The sequence below is a fragment of the Homarus americanus genome, unplaced genomic scaffold (assembly GCF_018991925.1).
Source record: "Homarus americanus isolate GMGI-L3 unplaced genomic scaffold, GMGI_Hamer_2.0 scaffold32583, whole genome shotgun sequence".
NCBI lineage: Eukaryota > Metazoa > Arthropoda > Malacostraca > Decapoda > Nephropidae > Homarus > Homarus americanus.
Genome location: NW_024713129.1, coordinates 34265475 through 34281907, shown reverse-complemented (window position 1 = coordinate 34281907; position 16433 = coordinate 34265475). Strand labels below are relative to the sequence as shown.

The 16433-nt window shown below is 36.8% G+C and overlaps 1 protein-coding gene across 6 annotated transcripts in view; it reads left to right on the top strand.

The window, feature by feature from the left end:
* The first annotated feature begins 697 nt into the window (after positions 1–697).
* The window catches only part of LOC121869924, a 127796-nt gene continuing 112060 nt past the window's right edge, over positions 698–16433 (top strand). The window contains exons 1-2 of one of the 6 annotated variants that reach the window (XM_042371514.1): positions 698–783; positions 3037–3500. The gene's annotated coding sequence lies outside the window, so the exon portion shown is untranslated. Of the gene's footprint in view, positions 784–861; positions 1031–2466; positions 3501–16433 lie in introns of those variants that run through there. The other 5 variants (XM_042371536.1, XM_042371498.1, XM_042371526.1 and 2 more) reach the window with 5 other exon arrangements.

Below are 16433 nucleotides of genomic sequence, written 5' to 3'. Positions count from 1 at the left end.
TAATCCCTCGTGGGTTTTAGATTTGAATTATTCTCGATCACCCACGTTTGTTACTTTTTTCAGTAAAAAAAAAATCAATTCGTCTTATCCTTGATGAAGAGGAGAATGCTAAAACTACCTCACCCACATACCAGCCCAATCCCGAAAAAAACATTGCATCTGTCACAAACACTTAATAATACCAGGTGACTCTTGGCTCCTGGCGACTAACACTGATATATTTGAGTGTTTACCATCATAAATAACTTCGTCGTGTTATCTATCCAATCTATTATAAAAAGAACAGAATCTTCTTCGTGGGAATTATAAGATCTAAATTATAAGTTGAACCATATAATAAAAGAGATAATGTTAGATGGAATTACGAGCAAAACTGGGCAATTATTAATTTATTAGGAGAAAATAAACAACTAAACCAATCCTTTCTCGTATAAATTATGGTAGCATTATAATTTTAGATTACGTTTTGCTAGGTTAGGTCCATGTTATCCACTTTCAAAAATAAATAATAATTTAGTCGTCTGGTCTATCCCTTTTCTAACATTAGCAGATCCTTGGGTGGCATAGGGGTGTGTTGCGCATCTCGTTCCTCTATTGTTTTCAAGGAAGCATCTGGTAGATAAATTTATCTTTCTCGGACGCTCATTGGTCAGTGAAACATTCGGGCGGAATATTTCACCAATGGGAGGGCAGCTCACAGGAATCTACAACATGTAGTTTCTACCAAATACTGCTTTGTTGTTTTGGATTTTTAGTGTAGTATCCTATATTTGTGAAAGTGCGGTAAGTATGTGTTATTACTGCTGTGTGAAGACACCAAATCTGGACAGAAAACGTAAAGTGGTAGATGAGGTCTTGGCGGATGTGGAGGAGGTGTAGTGGTGGAGGTGCAGTGGTGAAGGTGTGTGGTGGAGGGCAGGGCAGCTCACACCAATGTTTACTTGTCACCACAGCCTCCACACCCATGTTAGGGCGGGTCACGTCTGACACCCACCACTTACACCCAAAATCCCTGACCTGGAGAATAACAGTGAGAACTTACTGAGAGGAAGGTCTGGATGGCTGTAATGAATTATCAAGAAGATATAGAATATACTGAAATACACTTATATCAGATCTGTAGTTGTCTTCGGGAATTCATCACTGGTGCAGGCAATCATCCTTGTCATCCTACTCATATTACGTCCTTATTATAAGGACGTAATATGAGTATATTTCAATGTAATGAAATAGGATTTTTCATGTAATGTATCGTATTTACATTAAGCCACTTTTAACCAAAAAAAATAGATAAAAATTATAAAATACATATTTATGTAAGTGGGTAAAAATAATTGGGGATTTTTGAGGATCATGATGCTAGGAATAGTTGACCAAAATATATCTTGTGACTGATTAAAAGCATTAATTTTCAGTTTTCAAAAATTAATTCCCATTTTTTATTTTAATTTGTTTATGCTCAGTAATAGATGACACAAACAAACAAGTAAAGCTAAGAACTAACCCACTTAACCTAATGAGTAATACCTTAGATGTCAGACTCATGGGAATGAGCTACCTAAGAAAAAAATCAATAGATGAAAGCTTGATTCTGGTACCTTATGAATAGAAAGTAATAGGTGAGGAGTTGCAACTTCCATACTTTACGTGATTATAGTCCCAACAAATTGCATACTTTAACTACTTATTGAGTTAAGATCTGTTTAATGTCATAATGGGAAATACTAAAATAGTTTGTTCTTATGTAGTTTGTCCTGTTATAAACGATTGTGATCTTTACTTCTGAAGGAGATAGATATTTATGGAGATATGATCACTTACACTATCAATGGTAATGGTTTCCCTAAAGTGGGTAGGGCTTTGAAGATGAGGGAAATGTGGAATTTAACCACTAATAAGAAACAAAAAACAATACACTGTTGGAGATATATTTAAACACTAATGTTCATTTTCCAGTAACAACAACAATGTTTTTCCTAAGATATACATAGTTTATCAGTATTCCTTCAAGTTTATGGCTCCCTCATCATCTGAACATTGAAAACAAGAACACGATCATTAATGAAGTACCGAAAACACGAAAAAGCATAGACACACTTTCTCCTTCGCCATCGGTTACGTGAGGTAAGATTTTATGGTACAGTATTAGGAATTTTATAAGTTAGGTCAGTTTTTTTTTAACCACATTTTCCCTCATCTTTAAAGCCCTACCCACTTTAGGGAAACCATTACCATTGATAATGTAAGTGATCATATCTCCATAAATATCTATCTCCTTCAGAAGTAAAGATCACAATCGTTTATAACAGGACAAAATACATGAGAACAAACTACAGTATTTTTATTTATTTTTTATCATTTTCCTGTTATAGCATAAAACTAATCGTTACCACTTATTGTACAGCATTGTACAACATTTCTCCATAGAATTTTTTTTTTCCATTAAAACTGCAGGAATTGCAACTTTTGTGTACAGTAATTTAAATTCTATAAAACCATTATTTTTATTTAATTTTTTACTTATTAACACAATTTGATGGGCATCTCCTTCTGACACTTCCTCTCCTTTTTCGTGACGACTGGGTGGTTCTTTTCATGGATTTGTATTTTTAGATGGTTAGATAGCCTAGGTTAGTTTTGTAGGCATAGTTTTAGGCCTGGTTGGTTAGATTGGTTTGATTTATAACTATACAATAAATTACTTTGTGGCAGTAGCCAGTACCTCTGCACTTTCTGAATGGTTCCTTTCATTGGCAGGTTTTTTTTTTAGTTAAAAATAATTTTTTGTATTGGGTTTGGTGTGGCTAGGATGGTTAATGTCGTTAATGATAAATCATATATCTATAATGTAGTAGTATCTGGTAAGTCATTCTTCTGATAAACCCCTGTGTGAATTGAATGGAAAAATGGTGTTCAGTTTAAATTTAGCGACAATTCAGGAATCATGTCGTGTTCTGGATGCACAGTTAATTTCTTCCAACTTTTTAAAATTGTATCTGATGAGAAGAAAATTGAAGAATTCTTGTTTGATCACAGTCTACTAAAGAAGAACAGTAAGTGTCCGACCTACAATTCGGATGTGCCATTGAGCAAGAGAAATCATTTCAGTGCAACAGCAGTATGGCGTCAGATGTCAAATGAAAACAATATGGCATCAGGTGTCAAATGAAAACAATATGGTGTCAGATGTCAAATGTAAACAATATGGCATCAGGTGTTAAATGTAAATGTACTGTCGGAAGTCAAAAGTAAACAGTATCGTGCTGGTGTCAAATGTTAGCAATATCACATTGGATGTCAAATGTAAACAATATGGTGTCGAATGTCAAATACAAACAATATCGCATTGGGTGTCAAATACAAACAATATCGATCTGGGTGTCAAATGTTAACAATATGGCGTCAGATATTGTTTGGCTTTTGTTACCTGAAGCCTGAAGAAATCATCAAATTCATATCACGCAAAACATTGCTGGTGCACTTTTCATCATTTTCATAAGGTAAGAAAGCATTTATAGTTTTAAGGTGAAATTTAAAATGGTGGTTAAGATTTGGAATAGGCCAACCATGGAACTCGAAATTGATTTGTATATAGGGAGATAGAGCATAAAAATGAGAACTTTATCGCGTGTTAGTCAGAAATTTTTGTTTTTCGAGTTTTTCTGTCTTCAATTTCAGGTTTGATTCTTTAGGTTACTTTGTTTTTTCTTTTGTCTTGTTGGGTTAGGTTAAGTTTACACACTAGAGGGCCAGGGGGGGGAGTAGAGTCCCCCTGGATAAGAGGTTAGGTCAGACATGTAGCTGAGCAGTACTGATATTTGAGAGGCATTAGGTTAGGTTTTTGATGAATTTTTTGTTGGGCAATAATATATTTCTTCCACCATTTTTAAGATGTTCTTGATAAACTGAAGAAATTTTCTTTTATTTAAAAATTTCCTAACTCGACTCCCTAACTGGGCATCTGTTCTTCAATTTTACCTTTTTAAGGATTGATGTAATAGTTAGGTTTGGTTTACTCAGTTTTTGTGTTTTTGCCCTACAATTTCTCTTTGCTTCAAAGCCCTGTCCACTTTGTGTGATCTAAATTGAATTTTTTAAGTGAAATTGAAAAGTAAAAAAAAAAAATAAATAAATAAATAAAAATACATGTATAATAAATAAATAAAAATACATGTATATATAAATTTCCAACAAAAACATTCTAGAGTATATTTTTGTCTCTCTCACCCTATACTGTATATGCAAATTCCATGGTTGACCTTTTCTGAATCTTTACCCAGGTATCCTCCTATTTACAATAGGGTTGCATTTATGAAAATCCTAGCATAAATTAAATTAATGTAAATCATGAGCCTTTTAACATGGGTTTCAAGGGTATACGTTCCTAGCCTGTCTGACACAGGCATGTGACACAGAAAAAGCGATCCTACGCTAATTAAAAAAAAATAATAATAAAATAAAGTACGCTCACCACCCTTAATAATAACAAGCCTGCTGCCACTTAACAATGTCTAACTTTGTCACCAGAGACACAGTCTACCTTGAAGCATTGACTTTACCAGAGGTGCAAGACGCTAGTATCAAAGCGATCACAAGGTTATGCAACAATTACTAACAGTAACGTTTGTTACTATCGTTAACGTGGATTTTTCATAACCGTAAATTACGAGTGTGTTAAAACCTAATTAACATTGACGCAGATTATTGTAAATCGGGATACCTGTATTACCCTTTTCGTTATCATTTGCTTAGTTAAGGGTGAATACAGTGAATGCTCCCACTGACAACATAATATATGCTGTATAAAAATGCAAACTGATCCTAACCAACCTACCTAACATAACCAACAATAATGATCCTCCGGGTTAGCATTTCTTAGTGACCATACACGGAACCTTACATTGATTATTATATGAGGAGAAACGTAGAGCAAGAAAAAAAATAATAATAATAACTGTACCTGTACTGTCTGTAGTATTCTCTGCAATAGCAGGAAATTATTTTGAGCATTCCAATAAATTCCAGGAAAAATCTCTGCTTTGGGCAGGGGAATGAATTTCCAAGAAATTGTATCGTGTTTCCGACGTGTGCCAGGTGCATGGGTGAGTAGGCTTAGAGTGCTCGTGATATATGATTGGCCGCTAGTGTCATTTGACTACATGGGATGTCTATGATTGGCTGGTGTATCTCGAAGCATACAGGATCTCTTCAAAATCTTGCTTCATGACACTCTTAGTTCATTGTCTGCTGCCATTGTACAAGCTTGTTTGCTCGCTCACTCTTGTTTTCTCATACTGATCTGTGTTGTGCAGTGTACTGTATATTAATGTACTAGCATATAAACGGCCAGAGTACCGTAAAGGCAGTGTTAAGACAGAAAATTGTTACAATTATGTATACTGTACAGTACTGTACATTTAGTAAGTGTCAAAGTACCATATGTACAGTACAGTACGTACTCTACATAGCAGAGTGGACAGTGTATGCTAGTGTGTAGAGGGTGTATGTACAGTATACAGTGCGTGTATAATCCCCCCTTCGTGGAGGGAGAGTAGAGTGACAGTTAGGAACTCCCTGCTACAGGAGATGGTACAGGACAAAAGCAGGCCATCCTGTATCATCATATCACCATTTGGCCTGCCTGCATCACAAGCCCAAGATGACAGCATCTGCTGGTGAGTACAATACAGTACAGTACTGTATATACAGTAGTTTAGTTTGTTTATTTACAATACCCTGTATATTGTATTAAAAAATAAGAATTTTCAATGAAAGTATCGTAAAGCATTTTTTTCTCCTACAAATTAATATACAGTAGAGTTATGTGCATGGTCACAACAAAATATTAACCCTCTTCCATCCTATGATAGGTGGGATAGGTATGTCTTATTGGTTTTGCTTCTCTACCTACTACCCTAATAAGATAACAAAATAATGCCCTTTCAGTCACAGGAAAGCTGGGTCAGATTAGCTAGGTCTGGTTTGTTTATCTTTCTGGTCTACAATAAATCATTTGTGTTGCTGCAGGAGAAAAGTTTATGCAGTTTAGGTATGAAATGCTGCTAGTAAATATGAATATTTATGAAAATGTTTTATGTTATTTTTTCCATTTTAACAGAAACGTTATTGTCTATGAAATATTTGTCTTTTGGCAGACACATAAACAAGTAAATAATGTCAGCTTTTCTGATAGCTCCCTATGTGTTGGTTATGAAAATATTATAAAATGAAAGGTTGGAAAGTTGCAATTCCTCCATCTATTTCTATCTACTTTTGGGTTAAGAAGCAAGTTTTCTTTTATAGAAATTATCCCTAAAGTGGCTCATTCCCATGAGTCTGACATCCAAAGTAGTACCATTTAATGATTTTAATGCCCAGTACAAGGGAACCCCGGGTTACGAATGAGTTCCATTCCTGAGGCCGTTCTTAAGTCAGAAATGTACCCAAGTCAGAACACATGCCCTATGTGCACTACATAGCCTAAGTCCTTTTATGCATCTCGAATCACTTAATTTAAGAGAAAAGAAGAAATTGAATGACAAAATACAGTAAACCAGGCATGGGCAACCTTTCCTCAGTCATGGGCCGCATTACGATTTAGGTATTATTCTGCGGGCCTACCCACCAAAATTTATATCCTACCTAACCCAAAAGTAATGTTAATATTGTATTAGCTCGGACAGTGAAACAGTTTATCGTCACATCCACCTCACGATATTTTCAATTTACTATCAGTCTTTTTCCCATTTATGAAACAAATCTACCATAAAAAATTTTAAGTAAAATGTTAATGTTTCTTGGCATTTAACAAAATATGAATGAAGCAGTCTGTGAATACGTTGATTTTCCTACAGTTACAGCATTTTACTTACTTATAAGACACACCCACCAGAATAATGTCAGTGTTAATCTTGGCGCATGAGAAACTACAATGAAACAACCTATACAGTGATCCCTCGGTTAATGAATTGCCTTCCGTAAGATTCTTTACTTCGGTTAACGAGCAAACCCTCGGTTAACGAATTCCTTACGAATTTTTCCCAACATGTTTTCGCCTGCTCACTAGCTGTAGTATTGGTCCGCCAATAACAGTAATCGGTTTTAGGGCTTAAATTCGTTACCATTTGAGTAAATATCAAGAAGGTTGTACTATTCAATAATTTTCCAAGTCTTATATTAAAGTTTTCAGTCATTTTAACAATTATTTAATATAATTGAAGTACAGGGAACTAGTTTTTAGCTCGCCAAACAGCCACTCAACACACCCAAAATGGCGTCAGTGTGTGTCCCTGCTCAGAGGAGGGTCTCTTGAACATAAACTATTTTTACGTTTTTACAATACAATTATTGGTCATTCTGAAGTTTATTTTACATATTGACAATATATAATGCAGTGCAGTGTTGATTTAAAGAAAATAATCCTGAATTACACCAAGTGAACTAAAATTTTATGGGTGAAATGGCGGCATGGGGTGACTTCTCTTCCACCCCAATGCCTTCTCTTCTCCCTTCTCCTCCACCCCCATTCTAATTCCCATCATCATCATCAACCAGGAGCCTTCTGCATGCACACCTCAAAGTAAGTGTACTTTACTGCATTTATTTTTAGCTTGTATGTAATTTTCGGTGAGCTGGAACCAATTACCCAAAAACCCATTGAAACATTGGTTTTGGTTAACGAGCGACCTTCTGGAACGAATTGTGCTCGTTAACCGAGGGACCACTGTATTATGAGTGTGCTGGCGTGGACTATATCGTTTATGTACAACAAGAACAGTACTGGACCGAGAATGGAACCTTGAGGGATGCCATACAAAATTGGTGAGGAGTCAGATTGGTGATTATTAAAACACACATACTGCTTCCTGTTAGACAGATATGAGGTAAACCAATTGTGGGATATGCTCCTAACGCCTTAATGTTCAAGCTTTGACAGAAGGATAGAATGGTCGACAGTATCAAAGGTCCAGGAATATACTGACTGTGAACTGACTGTCATCAAAGGAGTTTAAGAGGTCATCAGTAAAGGACAGCAGAGCACTCTCAGTTGACCTTCTAGCTCTAAATCCAAACTGAGAGTCTGTAAGGATGTTATTGATGTTGCAGAAGGAATTTAGTCAACTACATGCTAGCTTCTCCAGTATCTTACCTCGGGCTGGGAGGACTGATATGGGGTGGTAATGCTTGAAGAGACCTTTGTATATTAGTATATTGTCATCGCTTGCTGCTGCTTCATTGGACATTTTTATGATGGTCAATAATTCATCTGCCTTGACGGGATAAGAACAGCTCATTTTGCTGTCTGTTTTGCAAGTAGGCTCTAAATTCCTCATGGTGATCAGGGATGCTCTCTGCAAGATTTTTGCCAACATTATTAAAATAATCATTGAAGTGGTTGGTAATGAGGGAGGGTTCGGTTACAACTGAATCATTTATCATAAAAGCTAAGTGGGGGGGGCCGAAGGTTGAGTGTTCCTGTTCTGAATAGAATTTATGATATTCCAGGTTTTCTTACTGTTGCTTGATGCTGACTGGAGCTTATTTGTATAATAGCTACATCTGGCATTTATAACTGCTTGAGTTACTCTATTTCTGATACTTCGCAAAGCATCACCGAAAGTTATGGGTCTTATTGCAAATTTCCTTTGGAGTTTGTGTTTTTCTTTTATCATTGCCTTGATTTCACTTGTGATATAGGGTTTGAAAATTTATACAGTTTTTACTAACTTAGTCTTTAGGGGAAGCATTTATAATTTTAGCAAGCATTGAAGATGCAAGAGAAGTTGCAGCAGATCACGTTAGGGTTGTTGGAGGCATAGACAAGATCCCACTTAAACATTCATTAAGTTGTTTTCAAAAAGGAGCATGTTGTCGGCGCAGTAGTTTCTGTATTTTATTGGGACTCTACTAGACCTTTTGGATCTTGTGGCTGTTTTATACATGGCAAAAACTGGGAAGTGATCTGAGATATTGTTGTAAATAATTCCACTTGCAAGATTGTTGGGAGTGTTGTTAGTCCAGATATGATCTATCACAGTGGCAGAGGTGGCAGTTACTCTAGTGGGTTTGGTTATAGTATTGAAGAAGAGTTTAGAATGACAGGGAGCAAGAACGTCTAATACTGAGGTGTCCATCTCTGATTTTAGTAGATCAAGGTTGAAATCTCCTGTATGTAGCAACGTTTCCTCTCTGAATTTATGATAGAGATAAGCTCCAAAAATTTATCAAGAAAGTTCCTTACATTAGTGTGGGGTCTTCTGTAGATTACTCCTACTGTGATATTTTGTGTGTCGTTATGTAATTCGGTGAGAACACACCCCTGCCCATGCAATGTAACAGTAATATCCCAAACATAACAAATAATATAAATACTGTAAATAAAGTTATCTTAATACTGTACAATACTGTAAATAAAGTTTTCTTAATACTGTACAATTCTGTCAATATTAATGTGTACAAAAACCAAATTTCTTGGAAGAAGTTACTGTACAAGTTTATGGTGCACTTAAATTAAAACACAACATTCAGCAGTTTTTTTAATTATGCTTTGTACTTTATCTTATGCAGGGTTGAAGCATGAGAATTGTCAGCAGAGAGTATGCAGGAAGTACTGTACTGGTGCAGTGTTATAAAAAAACATGAACAGGCTTACAAAACCATTTATTCTTGGTACAGTATTACACAGATAACCCGAGCCTATCCCAAGGTAATTTTAGTTACCTAGATTTAGTTGGTTTGTGTCATCTTCTGTCTAAACAGAGGTACAGCATCGTAAATGGTTTTATGATTCTGTTAATGATAGCTTTTTTACTGAATCCCACTTTTAGAAAGTGTCATATTTGGTGATTATTTGTGGGTTGAGTCATGTCATTTATGTATTCATGAAAATTGAAACCAAGAAAAGATTTCAGCTTCAGGTCAGATCATACTGTACAGTTTTACTTTATGATGAAAATTCAAAGTCCTTGTTTTATTTATGAACAGATAGATTTCTGTGTCTCCTCTTTCTATTACTTTATACGAAATTGATATTATAGCAACAACAGATATAATTGAAATAATTACATTGTCAAGTAAAAACTGGTTTGTGTAGCTATATGCAGAACCAGATAAATTCATGGCTTTGGGCATAGGCACTTTTGGTCAAAAATGGCATCTAATTTATTAATTTTTTTTTTTTTAAATATAATTTACTGTAATTGCAAAAGCAGTTATTGGTTTTATTTACATGTACTGTACAGTACATATACAATACAGTACAGTTCATGTATTGTATTTAAAAGATGCTATCAGTAACTATAGGGATCTACTCCTTCACTTACTGACATACAGTACAGTATGCTCTTACAATTCGCAGATTTTGAATTTGCAGCCTTCGATTATTCACGGATGACACCCTAGATGTACCCAAGAATGTCTTCAGGTAATTTTAAAGTTGGCGGCATTTTCACAGCTGGGACAGGGAGCCCACGAGTTTTATGGCATCCCGCAAGGTGTCTCTCTTGTTCCAGGTGACTGAGCCATGTGCGCTCACTCTGCCACAGTGACAGTCCGGCTTAAACACCTGTCCATTTCGTGCATGTGCTACTCTGCTCTCTTAACAACTGTGCTCCTTGTGCTTGTGATGGCTCCCAAACGCCCTCAACCACCTTCATCCAGCCAAGGGAAGGCATCCAAACAAGTGAAGAGAGAAAAGAAGGTTGTGTATTTCTCCCGTGCATGAGTCTGGCAATGGGAGCGGGTAAGGGGAGTGAGTGACTGCTAGTTACTGCGTTGTTTGCAGTTGTAACTCTCCCCACTCCCTGCCATATTTCACTGGATTTACTGTTATTATTAGTGTTTACCGATAGAATAGTATTTAATCATGTCATTGTAGCTAGGTTAGCTCATTGTAACCACCAGGCTACTGGGCCAAGCTGTGAGGTGTTATGGTTTTTTCAACTCGTATTTTCTGGTAGATATACATAACTTTCTTCATTTATTTTTACTCTGTTACATGCACACACCATTCTAAATACATTTTGTGAAAAAAGGTAAAAGAAATAATTGTCCTAAGGGCAAACACGTAACGGGAGGAGAGCGCAGAGTGTAGCTGGTGGGGAGCGTTGCTAGGGAATCGGCGTCCCAGCTGATCTTCGTTACTATGGTGTAGCAATAGTGTATGTAAATGGAGACTGTGATAAACTTTCATTTGTCTTTTATTTACTGGTTTGGCAAGAGTATTTTTTTTTGTAACTTATTTATTGGTATTTTTTTATTTAGTCCTCATATTTCTGGGTACCATTGTAGAAGTAGTATATATTATTTTAAGACAACTATGGCTGTGAGGTGTTATGGTTGTTTTTCAACTCGTGTTTTTGGGAAGATAAACTTTTCAAATCGGTTAGAACTACTGTACATGCAAGATTAGAGCCTTTGGTTATAAAAGCTGAACTGCCTCACAGGTATCCAGACCATAGGAGATGGTATACTAATTCTATCTCAACCTGTTAATAGATAAAACAGGATGCCAGACCCACATGGCAGATGTCCTGAGTTGATGCATAATTTGTATAGTACAGTGAGCTTTGTTTGAATGTACAGAACAGTGACCCCTCGGTTAACAAACTCAATCCGTTCCAGAAGGTCGTTCGTTAACCGAAACCATTGTTTAAATGGGTTTTTGGGTAATTGGTTCCAGCTCACCAAAAATTGCCTAAATTCAACAAAAATGGTAGAAAAGTTCACTTACTTTGAGGTGTGTATGTAGAAGGCTCCTGGATGATGATCATGATGATTGGAATTAGAATGGGAGTGGAGGAGAAGGGAGAAGAGAAGGCATTGGGGTGGAAGAGAATATCACCCCATGGTGCCATTTCACCAATAAAATTTTAGTTCTCTTGGTGTAATTCAAGATTATTTTCTTTAAATCAACACTGCACTGCATTATATATTGTCAATATGTAAAATAAATTTCAAAATGACCAATAATTTGCTTGGAAACACAGAAAAAAGCATTTAGTTGAAGAGAGTCTTAAGCAAGATGTTACCTCCAGTGAAAACAGAGAGAGACTAACGCCTGTTTGCTGTGTTAAGAGGCTGGATGCCGCGCATTAAACTAGTCACTTTACCTTCAATTATGTTCAATAATTGTTAAAATGACTAAAAAATTGAATATTAAATTTTTAAAATTATTGAATAGTATAAACTTCTTGATATTTACTAAAATAGTAAGGAATTTAAGCCCTAGAACTGATTAATGTATTGGCGGACTGATACTAAAGTTGGTTGCCTGGTCAGTGCAAGCGAAAACATGTTGAGGTCGGTTCGTAAGAAATTCGTTAACCGAATTTTTGTTCGTTAACCGAATTGAAGATCCATATGGAAGGCAGTTCGTTAACCGAGGGGTCACTGTACTGTACAGTAGGTCCCACTGTCAGGACATGACATCATGTGTGCCTCACCTAGTCGATAACAAAGTACTAAAAGTGACTGTATACTGTATAACCTGGACAATTATTCAACACCTAAAAGAAGATTTATCAGTGTCTGCTTGCTGTTTAGGCAGGGAACTTGTTTTGAGGACATTATCCTTGTAGCTATTGTATTGCTTTTGTTGCAGTGGAATAGCTGAATGGTAGCTAAATGATTTTGTTAAATAACACACACACACACACACAACACCCACACACACACACAACACACACACACACACACACACCCACACACACACACACACACACCCACACACACACACAACACACACACACACACACACACACACACACACATACACACACACACACACACACACACACACACACACACACACTCTCTCTCACACACTCACACACACACAACACCCACACACACAACACCCCACACACACACACACACCCCACACACAACACCCACACACACACACCCCACACACACACACCACACACACAAACACCCACACACAAAACACCCACACACACACACCACCCACACACACAACACCCACACACACAACACCCACACACAAACCACCCCACACAAAACACCCACACACACACACACACACACACACACACACCCCACACACACACCCACACACACACACGAGTAAATAAATAAAACACAGCCCATTGCTTATATAGTCATGTACAGTATTGATCCATGACCAAACCTATTCTACCACTTGTGTTAAGGAGGTCTTGTGGCTCTGTGATGACTCAGAACTCAGACATTCTCTGTTTCTTCCACCCACCCCAACTTCTCCAGTCTTTCTTATTTGTTTATTTATTTTTTATTGTTATTTTTTTTAGTATATACTCTACATTACAGTATTTATTCAGTGTTAAAATTGCTGATGGGTCACCCCAATTCCATTTTCATTCTGTTAAAAATATCATTTTAAGCATTTTCCTTTATTAGATTACATTTGGTTACCAGCCATGTCATATGAGCTTCTATTCTTGCACCAACTCTTGTATTGTGTCCTAACCTAAGCTTGTCATCATAAATATTCATACAGTTTCAAATACAGTATACAGTACTGTAGAACTTTTGAAATTTGGTAGGGACTATTACCACTCAAAGATGGGAGTGTTTAGTCAATTTATACTGTAGTAGAGTACATAATTGGATATAGAGTATTTTTTGTGTTTAATGACAGTTTCATATAAAAACAAGATGAATTTCTTCTCTGATACTTAAGTGCACACACACACACATATATATGCTGATAACCACAAGGAAAGAAGAAAACACGAAGTTCCCAAGCGCTTTCGTGTAATTCACATCTCCAGTGATTTACTTGCATATATATATATATATATATATATATATATATATATATATATATATATATATATATATATATATATATATATATATATATATATATATATATATATATATATATATATATATATATATAATTTCACTTAACGAAATGTAATTTGATCACACAGCGTGGGCAGGATTTTGAAGTAAAGATGAATTTAGGGGTAAAAAACCCCAATAAACTGATGAAACTCAACCCAATCAAACCTAACCTAACCCAACCTAGCTATTGCAGAAAACTTAAAAGGGTAATATTTAAGGACAAGTGGCCAGCTCAAGGAGCCTACCTAGTTTGGAAACTTTTTAATTGAAGAAAAGTTTTTCAGTTTATCAAGACCATCCCAAAAAGGTGGAGAAAATATGTTTTTTGTAAAAAAAAAAAAATATCACCAAGAACCTAATGTAACTCCCAAACATCAGTATACCCTGTACATATTTCACCTAGTCCATCCAGAAAACCAGAAGGACCTGGTCTAACCTTCTATCTAGGGAACTCTGCCTTCCTGAATCCCCCAGTTTGAAGACCTAACCTAACCCAACAAAAAAAGAAAGAAAAAAGAAGAGCCAAACTTGAATCAGAAAAAAAAGAATTGTCAAAAACTTTATGAATTAGTTTTTCTATCTCTATATCAGTATTGTATCGACTTCTGTGGTTGTCCTTTTCCAAATCTTAACCTTTTTTTCTGTATTACAGTACAATACGAGGATAGTACATTTGCATCCCCTTATTAATTGTAGCAAATGCCTGTGCCATTTGCTTCACTGAAAATTTTTTGGGGGTGCAGGTCCTTCTTCTACATTTAGACTCGCTTCTTCCTCCGCATTTTTGTGTGCTTCCAGTTTGTTAAGTTTTAAATGCAAGAAAGTGGTTTTCTTACCGTAGAACTCAGATACCTTCACACTGGTTACTCACCCAGGAGATTATGGTGTATCACTACGTAGAATTTCACTCTGCTTCTGGCAGATACGGGCAGATAATTGCACTTACGTTTATTTGGCACAATTCCATACACTGGACTTATAATTTGCATGGATAGGTCAGTCACTCACATTCACGCCACAGTACCGTAAGTTATAAGGGAGAGTTTGTCAACCTGGAGTATTAATCGTTTAGATCTATTAGGCCGGCCTGGAGTGCTCTTGTAGCAAACAGGCCCTCACCATTGATCACTTCCTTTACAGGATGTGTTAACTTGTCGCTGGACTTAACAACAATCTCGGGGATTTGCACACACAGACTCGTAGCACTGGTAGGACTGTATGGCCCCTGTTCTAAATCCGCGGAGCAGGAGGTCTTCTATAACCCAAGGTCTAAAGCCTACTGGCTAAAATGTGGTTTTGAGGTGTGAGATGGCCCCTATCGGCTGGCCGGGTACCTTATCTCTACCTAAACAAACCTTTGGGATGGGTTGTGCAGGGAGGCCCAACGCAACCCATGACACAGTTTGATAAGGTCCTCGTTACTTAGCTCTCCTGCTACACTTTCAACCAACTGTTCAACATCTTCATTATCAATTTCTAAATGAAGCTGTTTACCTAACTCCACTATCTTGTTACTAATCTCAGAAATAACTTCATTTTCATTAAATCTTCTGAAACTGTTCACATATCTTTTCAGTATTTTCTTCCATATTCCATTCATGCACTGCTGTGTAACCTTGTCCCATGCTGCAATAATGTTCTTTATACATGTCAAAATGTTGTACTCTTTCCAAAACTGTCTGAGCATTTTCTCACCTTCAGTAGCAGCAACAGCCTGAGTGAAGGTCGTACGTAAATAATTTGCTTTAAGCGCTGCAATAGCACCTTGATCCATGGGTTGGATGATAGAGGTAGTGTTTGGTGGAATGTACACTACCTTAACATCAGGGTGCATGTCGTCCAGGTGTGGTGGGTGTCCCGGAACATTATCCAAAATCAGCAAAATCTTGAATGCAATCCCTTGTTGCAGACAATACTCCTTGGCTCGAGGAATGAAACAATTCTTGAACCAATCCTCAAACAGTACTGGGGTCATCCAGGCTTTCTTGTTACTGCGATAAAACACTGGCAGTGTGTGCTTGCTGACATGTTTTAAAGCCCTGGGGTCCTCTGAATGATAGATCATGAAGGGTTTGATCTTAAAACCAGCAACATTCCCCCCGAACAGAAGTGTAATTTGGTCCTTGAATGCCTTGAATCCTGGCATTGTTTACGCCTCTTTGTGGATGGATGTCTGCTCAGACATGCGCTTCCACAATAATCCAGTTTCATCCACATTGAATATTTGCTCAGGCAATTAATTTCCTTCCACAATCACTCGATCTAGCTCCTCCATAAAAGCTTTGGCAGCACCAACATCAGCACTAGCTGCCTCTCCACTCACCTTAACATTATGTAAACTGTAGCGGTTCTTAAATCTGTTAAACCACCCATGACTTGCTGTGAAGGTTTGTTCTCAATCATCTCCTGCCTGCTCCTTCAGGCTTCTTGCCTTAGCCTGTAAGGTTAGAAGGCTAAAGGGTACACGCTTCTGTATTTTGTTTTCCATCCATATCACCAATAATTTTTCCATCTCGTGAATGGGATCTTGTCTTTTCTTCGTAATTATAGTTCCCTTTATAGGTGCTGATCCTTTCACTACA